This window comes from Lactuca sativa, chromosome 8, assembly GCF_002870075.4.
Source record: "Lactuca sativa cultivar Salinas chromosome 8, Lsat_Salinas_v11, whole genome shotgun sequence".
NCBI classification, from domain to species: domain Eukaryota; kingdom Viridiplantae; phylum Streptophyta; class Magnoliopsida; order Asterales; family Asteraceae; genus Lactuca; species Lactuca sativa.
The window spans coordinates 15424661-15437881 of record NC_056630.2 but is presented as its reverse complement, the minus strand read 5'-3'; positions in this window follow the sequence as shown (position 1 = coordinate 15437881).

The window sequence follows — 13221 nt, the reverse complement described above, 5'->3', positions numbered from 1 at the left end:
CTATTATATGTATAAAAATTATCCTATTTATATGTATGAATTTTGTATTATAAAGTTATGCAACATATAAATTGACATACATTAAACCATATACGTTGTTTATAAAAGAATACTTACATACATTGATACATTATATATGTTGTTATACTTTATGTATTGACATACATCATATTAGTATATTTACTATGAAAAATGATATCGAAATTTTCATATTACATACAACGTACATTTAGAAGTATTTTTAATATTATTATTCTTTTTAATTTTTTTTATGTAACTTGTGTTAACATATACATACATATAGTTGAAAACATATATGCGTTCAAATATATAAATATATAGATACATAAATGATCCATATTATATTACAGTTTCAAAAGTAGTCCCGTATGTAAAAAGTTATTATAGGAATTCTCCCTTGTTAGTTAGATTTTTTTTATTTTAATTTTTTTTTCATTTTTAACGTTTTTATTTTAAAAATAAAATGATATAGTATTAATCTGTTTGTGAGTTTAAAACATCTTATTTTCTTTGAAGAACTTATTTTCTTTGAAGAAGAAAAAACGGTAATGAACAATATGATATTTTTACTTTAAACATATACAAAATAACTTTCTTGACTAGTTTTGTACAGGAAACACATATAGTCAAATATAAACTGAAACTGCCCAACGAATTAACCAACAATATCTGAGAGGGAAACAAACTTTCAACTTTGTTCATATTTAGTCACTAAACTTTTTTTCATTATATATTTGCCACTAAACTATTGAAACTGTTCATATTTTATCCTTGTGACCGGTTGTTACCGGTCATAAGGATAAAATGTGAACAGTTTCAATAGTTTAGTGGCAAATAAATAATAAAAAAAATTTAGTGACTAAATATGAACAAAATTAAAAGTCCATTGGTTTTTCGAGTCATTACCCCTTTAGGCGCTAATAATTCTCTCTTGCGTGTGGATTCTCATTCACGTTTCCCTAATAGTTTTTCTTGATCTTCATAAATAAAGTGATATGGACTTTTAAGGCTTTTCTTGCTTGTGTACGTCAACAAATAATTGGATTTTATATAGCCGTGTCAATTACGATAGCTTCGACAAGTTAATATCAAGATTGATACAATTAGCCGATAAATGTTTGTGATATTCGGCACTAAGAGCCGTAACATTCCGAGTTTTTGGAGATGATGTTTATTATTATAACTATGACAATTTGAGTAAAAATTGCAACTCGATATTAAAATACATAATAAAAGATGATGTAAAAGTTAAAAACGTCAAGAAAAATATACAACGACCCATTATTATTTATTAGAGATAAAACTTAAGAATAAATAAGATTTATATTATCTCTTGTAATCTAGTATTTGTTTTGTTATTATCTCTTTGTATCTTGTATGTATTATAAATATCATGAAATACAATATACGTTGGTGTGGGTTATTAAACCTTATATGGTATTTATATGGTATCATACTAGGTTTTCTATTCTCTTCTTCATCATGGCTGGCGGCACCTCCTCTTCTGATTCCTCCCTCTCCCTCAACACTATTCTTCATATGATTACAGTCAAACTCTCGTCCACCAACTATCTTCTTTGGCGTAATCTGTTACTTACTCTGCTTGCTTATCAGAAACTATCAGGCCATATTGATGGCACTGTTGTTGCCCCCTCCAAAACGACAGCCCCTGATGCTGTCAGCTCTTCTAGTCCCAACCCTGCTTACACTTCATGGCTAGAAGATGATCAGAAGGCATTCTTAATCATTCAGGCCTCTCTCACTGAGGCTGCCATGGCTGAAACTCTTGGCCTCACTACTGCATATGAAGTTTGGACTGCTTTGCAGGTTGCCTATCGCCAGGACTCCCATGAACGGATGCATGTTCTCAAAGATAACCTTCGACAGCTACAGAAAGGTACTTCCACAGTCTCTGAATTCGGTGCCAAATTCCAAAGTCTTTGTGATCAGCTTTTAGCAATTGGCCATCCTGTTGATGCAACTGACAAAAATCATTGGTTTCTTTGTGGTCTTGGTGCATCTTTTGAAACCTTTTCAACCATATACCGTGCTATTAAGCCTCCTACCCCCTTTTCGTGACTTAATCCCTCAGGCTGAGTCTCATGAATTATTCCTCAAAGCAATCCATGGTTCAATTGTTCCTACTGTTGCTTTTATAGCAAATCGACAGTCAAATCGTGGGGGTTCTTCTACTTCTAATCATAACATCGGTCGCGGACGTGGTGGTCAAACTGGTGGATGTGGTAGGGGACGTCAACCTCCTCATTGTCAATTGTGCAGAACTAATGGTCATTATGCAAGTTCCTGTCCCGAATTAAGTACTTTTTAGGCTCACCAAAACACTTCAGGGAACAACAATCTAGTGCAGGCCCTTCAAGCGCAATGTCATGTGACTAATGACTCACCTGATTGGTACGTTGATTCAGGTGATACCACTCACATGACTTCTTCCCCCAGCAATCTTGACTCCAACAATCACTATCATGGTAATGATCAGTTCATGTTTGGTAATGGTAATTGCTCTTCTATCTCACATATTAGTCACAAATCTCTTTCTCAAGATATTAAACTTAGTGACGTTCTTGTTGTCCCTAACATCACCAAGCATCTGCTATCCATCAGTAAACTGACGCATGATTCTCCGATTGATGTTTTATTTTATAATCCTTTCTTTGCAATTTAGAATCGGGCAACAAAGGAAATCTTCGCAAGGGGCAAATGTGAGAATGGTTTGTACGTGCTCAAGTAAGGACACAAAGTTTTTCTTTCAAGTTTACAATCTTCTAAATCATGTGCATCTCATGAATTGTGGCATAATAGACTTGGGCATGTTTCATTTGACATTATTTCTTTATTGAATAAAAATGGTGCTTTATATGTTACATCTTTATTGCCTAAACCACATGTTTGTTCTTCATGTCAATTATCCAAAAGCAAGAAATTACCATTCCAACTTAACACTAAACGAGCTTCTCAAGTTCTTGACTTAGTTCACTGTGATCTTTGGGGTCCTGTACCTGTTGTCTCTATGGAAGGATATCGATACTATTGTGTGTTTGTTGATGATTTCTCTCGCTTTACATGGTTCTATCCACTCAAGCTCAAGTCAGATTTCATTACGGTTTTAACAACTTTTCTTTCCTTTGTTCATACTCAATTTGCATGTAAATTGAAAACCTTTCAAACAGATGGTGGTTCTAAGTTTGTTAATAATCTTGTTAGCACCCTTTTAGTCAACAATGGCACACATCACCGTTTATCATGTGCCCACACACCGCAACAGAATGGTAGAGCGGAGAGAAAGCATCGTCATGTTACTGAAACCGGCCTTGCAATTATGTTTAGTCCGAGTGCCCCAGCTACTTTATGGGTTGATGCATTCTGTTCAACAACTTATATCATCAACCGCCTTCCCTCCAAGCTTCTCGATTACAAAAGTCCATTTGAGCTACTTTATCACTCCTCTCCCAACTATAATGTTTTTAGAGCATTTGGGTGCACCGTATTTCCTTATTTACGTAACTACTCAGCAAACAAGTTGGAACCAAGGAGTGCATCTTGTATTTTTATTGGTTATAGCTCACAATATAAGGGCTATCAATGTTTAGATCCTACATCCAGACGAATTTACACAACTCGCCATGCAGTTTTTGATGAAAATCAATTTCCTTTCACTTGTATTACTTCTCCACCCGATCAAGCAAAGATGGTTTTCTCTGAATTTGATGATGTTTCTTCCTCTTCGCTATCTAATCCATCCTCTCCAGATTCATCTCCTTCTGACTCGACGCACACAGCAACCACTGATTCTCCATGTTCTTTATGTTCGCCATCATATTTACCTTGGTTCACTACTGATCATACAACAATGCCATTTGCACCGCTACAGCAGCCAATAACCGCAGGTTCTCCTTCTTCTGCTGATGACCTGACTCCATCTTCAAATTTGCCTTCCACACCAGCTGCTTATCACAATACTCATCCAATGATAACACGCCTAAAAGATGGTATTGTGAAACCAAGACATATAGTTGATCTTGCTATTCTTCATCAGTCTCCCTTACATCAACTTCTCTTTGCCTCTAAAGAACCTCGTGGCTACAAAACAGCTGCCAAAAACCCATGATGGTTATCTGCAATGGAAGATAAGATGCGAGCTTTACGCTCTAATCATACTTGGGACTTGGCGCCTCGTCCTCGTGAATCAAATGTTGTAGGTTCTAAATGGGTCTATCACATTAGAAACAATTCTGATGGCACTATTGACAGATTCAAGGCTCGCTTAGTTGCTCAAGGATTCAGTCAAATTTCTGGACCTGACTACACTTATACTTTCAGTCCTGTCGTCAAAGCTGCGACTATTCGTATTGTGTTGTCTCTAGCTGTCATACATAAATGGTCTTTACATCAATTGGATGTAAATAATGCTTTCTTAAATGGAAAACTCACTGAAACAGTTTTCATGGAGCAACCACCTGGATTTGTTGATGATCGTTTTCCCAATCATGTGTGTCGATTAAAGAAGGCATTGTATGGGCTCAAACAAGCACCACGAGCATGGTTTCAATGATTAAGCTCATTTCTTGTTAGCCTTGGTTTTATATGCAGTCGAGCTGATACTTCTTTATTTGTCTTCAAACGTGACTCTCGTATCTTGTACCTACTTGTCTACGTTGATGACATCATTGTTACCGGTAATCATCCATCTCTTATTCGCAAGTTTATCTCCCAACTTCACTCGGAGTTTGTTGTTAAGGATCTTGGAACATTGAACTATTTTTTGGGTCTCAAGGTCTCATATATGGATGATGGGTTGTTTCTATCTCAGGCCAAATATACACATGATATTCTAGTTAAAGCTGATCTTCTTGACTGCAAACCAGTATCCACTGCGTTATCCACCACATATATGCTTGTTTCCACTGGATCGCCGTTTTCTGATCCAACCACATATCGCTCTTTAGTAGGTGCATTGCAATATTTAACAATTACACGTCCTGACTTGTCATTTGCTGTTAATTAAGTCAGCCAATTTCTTCATGCTCCTACTATCGATCATTTTCAATCTGTAAAGCGGATTCTCTAATATGTTAAGGGTACTCTCTCTTATGGGCTCTGTTTCACTCATCCTCGTTCTTCTTCTCTTCTTGGTTATTCAGACGCAGATTGGGCACGTTGTATCGAAACACGGAGATCTACCTATGGTTATTCTATTTTTCTAGGAGGAAAATTGGTGTCTTGGAGTGCTAAAAAGCAGCCTACTGTCTCCCAATCGAGTTGTGAATCGGAGTACTGAGCTATGGCTAACACAACAGCTGAAATAGTGTGGATAACTCATCTCTTACGCGAACTTTTTGCTCTGCCTCCGGAACGTCCCACCTTGCTATGTGATAATAGGAGTGCTTTGTTCCTCAGTCAAAACCCAATATCTCATAAACGTGCCAAACACATTGATATTGACTGTCACTTTGTTCGTGAGCTTGTTGCTTCCGGAAAGTTGCACACAAGGTTTGTGCCCATTGATCTACAGCTTGCAGACATCTTCACCAAAAGTCTTCCCCGTCCCTTATTTGAGCAATTTCATGCCAAACTACGTGTTGGTCCACCACCTCTGCGCTTGAAGGGGGGGTATTAGAGATAAAACTTAAGAATAGATAAGATTTATATTATCTCCTATAATCTAGTATTTGATTTGCTATTATCTCTTTGTATCTTGTATGTATTATAAATATCATGAAATACAATATACATTGGTGTGGGTTATTAAACCTTATATTATTCTTCTTCTTTTTTTTAATAATATTTGTCAAACTAAAAATAAATGGTATAGTATCCATGGGGGTATCCCATCGAACCATCTCAAATCTCTAAGCCAACATGTGGTGGGAGTGTATCATCCGCTGAAATTCTTATTTTTCGGTTTTTCCAAGTATTTTGTAACTTAGTAATTGGTAATTATGAAAATAATTAAATTTTTTGGAAAGAGGATTCTCCTCTAACGAGGGTGTTTGTGTCAGCTTTTGCGCACCTCGACTAATCCCTCGTGCGAACATGAAGTTATACCTCATGTCTGGAATCACTACAAACGAACATTCATGACCACAAGAGTGTAGGTGTTTAAACTAAACGAAAACGGTAAAGGGTTAACAAAAGCAACCGGACAATATTTAATTAGATCGATATATTTTTTAAACTTATAATATAATATTAGTTTGGTCTTATAAATAAATAAGAAAGAGGGTCAATTAGTTAAAAAAAATTTACTATAACTTATGAGAATTGATTAGCATGGCAAAAATAATTATTATTCGTAAATCAATTTTTGTAAGATAATATAGGTTTAACATTTATATATATAAAATAAAATAAAAAATATATATATGATGGTTAATTTAATATTTTAATGAATAGACAATATTTATAATGTAATGAATGATATTTATGATGATTAATTTATATATCAATAAATACATATTAATAAAATATAGTGAATGATATTTACGGTGATTAATTTAATATATTAACAAATAAAAAATATGAGGCTAGTAGTGAAAAAAATTCTCTTTTATGCTTATTTAATGAAATATCTTGAATCATAACATAAATAAAAATTAGTTAATTTCATATCATAATAAATAAATAAATAAATTCATCACACAGTGTTAAATATAAGAAATAAATATATTTTTCGGTTGGTATTTTTTATTATACAAACATCTTGTTTTAAACTTATTGTTAATGAACTAACATTAGTAACATTTAGATGAATTAATGTTTTAATATTATAACGTTTAAATTTTTATGAAAGGATGCTAACCAACTACCACATAAAAGATATAAGTAAAAAATTGATTAATTAGATTGATTTGTTATGTTTTATACTAGGTGAGACCCATGTATTACATGGGTTTATTTAAAAAAAATTAAATTTAAAATTTTAACAATTTGAAAATTTTGAATTTATAAGAAAAATGAGAATTTTTTTGAATTATTAAAATTAATGAGGCTTTAATGTATAGAATACATTACATATATAAACTCTTTCTAATAAATATCTTACATATATATTACCTTATATATTAAATGTGGAACTTTAATTTAATAAAATGAAAAATTTAATAAAATGACAAGTGGAAAATAGAAAATTTAAAAATTCTAGAAAATGACATGTATCTAAATGAATAAGAAGAAAACATGTGGCAAAAAACCTTCATTTATTATAGTAGATTACAACTCTTAAACTTTCTACTAACATCATTAAACGGCTACAAAAAAAATTAATAAAGTTGGTTTATTGTAATGAAATATTATTTTGATAATATAAATAAATAAATAAATAAAAATAAAAAAATAAACCTCCTTAAATTCTTATTAAATATAATTTAGCATTAAACTATAACTATTCAAAAACTTTGTATAACTTTTTGTTAAGTTATGCTACTCAATTGATACTTATGATACTTACAATTATATTTATTAGTATTATGTTATAATAATCGAGAAAAATGATTATTTAGTATCTAGAATAATGAGAGTTATTATGTAACACCCGTTATCAAGGATGGATCAATGAATGGTATAATGATTATTTAGTATGTAAAATAATGAGAGTTATTATGCCACGACATGATATGAAGGGTGTCACGACGTGACATCTCAAATGAAGAACGTGTATCCAGGATGACTGTTATGACGTGATGAAAGGGGGTCACAACGTGACAGCAGCTGCAGCCTAAGCCGGTAATTTTAGGGTTTTACCCATATTTAAACACTTTAACATCAAGTTTGAGCATCATTTTTAGCTTCTAACCTCCCCATTTCGAAAACCTTAGGCCTGTAACGTCCCAAAATATAGACCAAAATTTTTTGATTTTTAAATTAATAAAATTGTTATCCAAAACATCATCACATCCATAGTAAATCAAATGAATCATCTATGTCATCAAACATGTAATCAAGAAAATATACGAAATAATATCGTGTGTGCACTGCAATCACCCCGAGCTCTTCCCTTTTGCACAAGAAGTATCTGAAACAATAAACTGAAAACCGTAAGCACGAAGCTTAGTGAGAAAAAAAATATAGAAATGTTTTGTCATTTGAGAAAAAAAAATTAAAGCTCTCACTTTTTTCGTAACAATGGTGGTTATTGGTTTTACAGCGTTACCTCTCAACTTAAACACTATTATTGCAAGAAAAATCTCATTGCAATTTGTAATAATCATTGATGCGGCAAAACTTTTTTTCAACCCTTCAAACACATGAATATCTTTTGCTAGAAAATGTTACTTATATACTACTAAAACAGACATGACATGAGAAAAATGTAAAGTTATTAGTAAATGTCATTAATTTTAAGAATATAAAAAATCATTTAGTTAAACCTATTAAACTATCTAATACTCATAACTTATATTATATTAACGAGAGTAAAAGAAGAAGCCGATGAGAGATATCAAACTAAAAGCAATTCAATAGAACAAAACCCAATTTATGAATTCAAAACCAACAATAGGAAATGGAGAACTTTGTTCTTATAGGATGTTGTTGTAGCTTAAGCAAGTATTGTTGAAGCCCTTTCTTTGCAATCAACATTTATGAGGATTTGTCGTTATGATTCTTCTTAGTCGCTGTGTTCTTTGAGTTTAAAAGATGAAATTTAGGGGAAATTGGATTATAGCGACACCATCTCACTTATTCTTGCCTCTTTCGATCTCTATATGTCGATATTCCAGTCAATCAAAATACACACAATCGCTTGGTGGTTAAGACGTTTGAAGGACCTCATAACCAGAGGAAAAGAAGAAACTGATGAGAGATAGATTGAGGCGGAGGATCAGGAGAGAATGGTCGTGTCTAGAAGCATGAAAACTAATTAAACTAATCAAGTAGTAACTCGAGGAACAATACCCTTGTTAAGTACTGTTCCTAACTTCTTCCTTTTTACTATATATATATATATATATATATATATATATATATATATATATATATATATGTTAATTTGATTACTTAATTAATGTAACATCCTGTTCAAGATCGATTTGTGATTTAAGGCTCGTGGATCGTAATCCGCATATGAGAAGGTTTTGAGGCTTTAAGGGAGAAAGTCTAGGCTAACTTTGGATATGTGTTAGGTCCGAATCTGGATCTTTCACTAGTAATCAAACAATCACAAGTCAAGAATAACAACAATAAGATGAATGAATTGAGCTTGCACACGATTAAACACTTGAATCGTCAAGTACAACTCAAAGACTACCCGTAAACTCTATGGCATCGAACCGGACAAATGACCAACTCCTAGCCTTTAAATACTAGTCTAGACAACAAACTGAGTTTGCGGTCGTAAACACATTTACGGCCGTAAACGTGTTTACGGTCGTAAACAAGGCAAAACAGTAAACAACTCAAAACACTATTACAGACTCAAAACCAAACAAATCACATAAAGCCTAGCCCAAACCATTTATCAGACCCTTCATTCTCCCCCTTGGTTTGGTGCTAGCATGAATTCAGTCTTTGTTGACGACCAACACATCAGATTTCCCCATTGCTCCATTCCACATCTTCTTCTCGATAATTTGAGCCACCATCGCCGTATATTCTTTCGCAGCAGGTTCAAATATGGATTCAGCCACCACAATCTGTTTAGTAGCAAGGTGATGGGACATTCCCACTCGTGAAATTGAAGTAAATCCCTTTTCTCATAGAGACGAATGCAATTTTCTTTTAGCTTGATGACCGCAGCATCCGTGGATTCATCATACACCCAATAAAGCATGGATGCAAGAGAACCATCAGGGTAATTTTGAAGAACAGGGACTTGCTTAACCTGAGCTGTAGCAGGCCACATCACTGATGTAATTGGCTATTTTGTTGAAGTATCAAATACCTTGGAGTGAACCTTGACAACCGACTCTGCAGTCTTCATTGACCGAAACCCCTTGGCGACTTGATCTTACAGGAAAGATTTGAACTGACTGGTCTTAGGATTTCCTGAGGGATTTGAAAAGGGAGCTTTGGATAACTCAATGAGGTCAACCTTAGTGAAAGAATGAAAATCATGAGCATCCTTGTATAGTTCCTTATTCCCGCTCTTCCTTCTCACCATAAACATGTTCTGCGTGTCATGGAATCCGCAAGACATGATTCCTGACCTATCACCATAGATATCCCTGAAATTTTGAGTGCTAAGATCAGTAAGAGTAATTCGTGTTTGATCCCAGGGCGCCTTATGATCTATGCTTCTTTTGAAAAGCCATTTGCCTTGGTCATCCTCGGTAACAACCTTCTTCTTCTTCTTCTTCTTGGAACTCTTTGAGGCACCTACCCTTTGAGCTTGTTCAGGTTCTACTTCAAAGCGATCCACAATGACGGAAGATCTAATTGGTTGAGAAGAGGTGTGAGCATGAATACTAGGATCGTCTGGAATAGGGGGATCAACATGCGGTTCATCAACTGTTGACTTAAAATCATCACCAAACTTGTCTTCAAGTTTCTTTTGCATCTCCAGGAAGTTAGCAGCCAAGTGACCATATTGTATCTGAAGGTCAGCAATTTGCTTAGTCTTCAGAACATTTTCTTCGCGAAGCTCAGCCACTTGGATACTGAGCTCTGTATTTTCAGATTGGAGGTCTGCGACCTTGATAACTAGCTCAATATTTCTCTGATCAAGTTCAACATTCTTCTGATTGATGACGTCAATTTGACTTTGGAGTCCATGGAGTGAAGGGGAGTCATCTCTTGTGTTGTCACCTCTGATGAAAATTCCTTTGTCACGAGGAAGTGGTGTAGAAAACTGTTCTTTAGCTAACAGATGGGCTAACTTGACTGAGGCATCGTCTTTGTTTTTCCTTGGAGGTGAGAGATCTGCTTGAAATGAGGAACCACCAGCTTCAAATACAATATTGGGACCTTCACTGATAGGTTCAGCCGAGACAATGACTGGCGTGATTGTTGGTGAAGCTGTAGCACCTTGAGTCGTTGAACTCTGATTTGCTAGTCTCAAAACTAGTCTACGATGTTTGTTTGGAGGAGGAATGGCTTGAGTGGTGGTGAGATCTTCTTCCATTGGCATGGATGTAGGAAACCAGTGTCAAGGGAAGGAATCCCTGACATTGTAACCATATGAATTGCTATTTCCACCGCTAGATTGGAAACAGGAGGAGGGGCTACGAAAACATCTTCTTCTACCCTTGTCTCAGTGGCCACATGAGCAACTTCATTGACATTGTCAAGCAAGTTGTCGAGGTTTATTTCAGACAGAAAGTCGTCATCGCCACCAAAGTTCTATGGGATATCATATCTATCAAATCCCATTAAGTCAACATCCTCATCTTCTTTGTCATCTTTTCTCGAACCCTCATTGTAGTCACTCAGAACTTGAACAGATTGCAATTCGTGTTCATCATCAACTTGAGTCTTGGGAGCTGGAGTCTCATCATCTTCATGATCGGAAACAGTGATGATAAATTCTGAAGACACCTTTTCTGATGAATTCGGCTCTGATAGAGTCTTCTCAGAAGTTCAATGGGATTCGGAAGACTCATTGATCTCTGCAAATTGTCCGAAATTCACCAAGGGATGTAGACCTTGAAACACCACTTTGCCCTTTCGATTTTGTTTGATAAGACCAAGAGTGTGAGGGCCTAAGGACTTTGTGTCCATCTTATCACTAGACTTGATCATGTTAGGGAATTGATCATCAATGAAAGCTTGAATGAATCTAGGATACATCAGAAATGCGTCTCTGTTTCCCCGAGTCATGGCACCAATGTTCACTAGAAACTCATCAAAGACATATTTTGAGAAGTTAAATTTGTTGCCGGCTGCCAAAGACACAATTGCTCCTGTGTTTCTGATAGAGATCTCATCTGCTCCTTATCTCCTCCCTGACACATAGCTAATGAACACGTGAGCCAAGAAGTGCCAATAAGGGGGCAGAAGCTTTTTCACGGTTGGAGGATAAGAACCCTCATATCCCATCCTTTCAAGAATTTTTGGAATATCTTCAGCATCAGCTTCAGTTGGATAATCAGATTCATCAAGGATCGTCAATGTGTCTCTGATATATTGCTCAGAAATTTTGACATTGCAGTTTTGCACTACAGCTTCAATAATCATTTCTTTATTCTTCTCGGTCACCTTGGCTGTTTTCCAAAATTCTTGAATAAGACTTTCATAGATGACAGGATTCACTGTGATAGCATAGGCCAAGCAGCATTCTCGTAAACGATACATCATGGACATGAAATCTCTGTGAGCCTCTAGTGGATCATCCAACACTATTGCAAGGTTGTGCATCTCAGCTGCCTTAAGATATGCCATTATCTGCACTAAACAAGCCAAGTAAGAAAACAAGGTATCTAAAATTGAAATACTCAAGGTTTTCTTAATTTTGCCCAACTAACAAGTCAACAAGGGTTTACGGTCAACAGAGGTCAAAATATAGTTTATGGTCAAACTAGGTCAATGGACCGTAAACAGGGTTTACGGCCGTAAGGTCAAACCTAGTTTACGGTCGTAAGACCAAAGGACCGTTTACGGTCGCAAGGTCAAAACGAGGTTTACTGTCTATGAATTTACAGTGTATGAGTTTACGGTCTATGAACATTCTAACACCGTAAACTCCGAAAGACTTTGAACACAAATTACTCCTAGGATTCTAAGTCGATTTGAACAAAAAATTACAAGTTCATGGTCAGAATTGACGTACCTTTGACGTGGACTAAATGATTTTGAGAAAGCTAACACTTGATTTTCGAAGATTAGAGAGAAAAGTGGAGCTGTTTACGATTTCTGAATGAGGGAGGTAGTAAAGAGGGTTTACCAGAGTAAACTCCCACATTTATACCACTTTGACTTTTCAAACCGCATACACTGTTAGATTATCAGTCAAATTTCCAAACAGAATTTAACAAAAAATAAAACTTTTTGAGGATTATTAAAATAAAAGTAAAAAATAAAAATAAAAATAAAATAAAATTATCCTAATTTCAAAAATTAAAAGAAAAGTTGACCTCTGAAAAATAAAAATAAAAATAAAATAACCTCAAAAATAAAATAAAAGAAATTCTAACAAAATAATACGCGTAGGTAAACTTTTGACTTTATCTTGTGATACTGGGATCAAAGTTGTCAGACAATCTTTATCTACTTTTCGGTACCTTTCATATTCACATCTTTGTCTGGTCGATC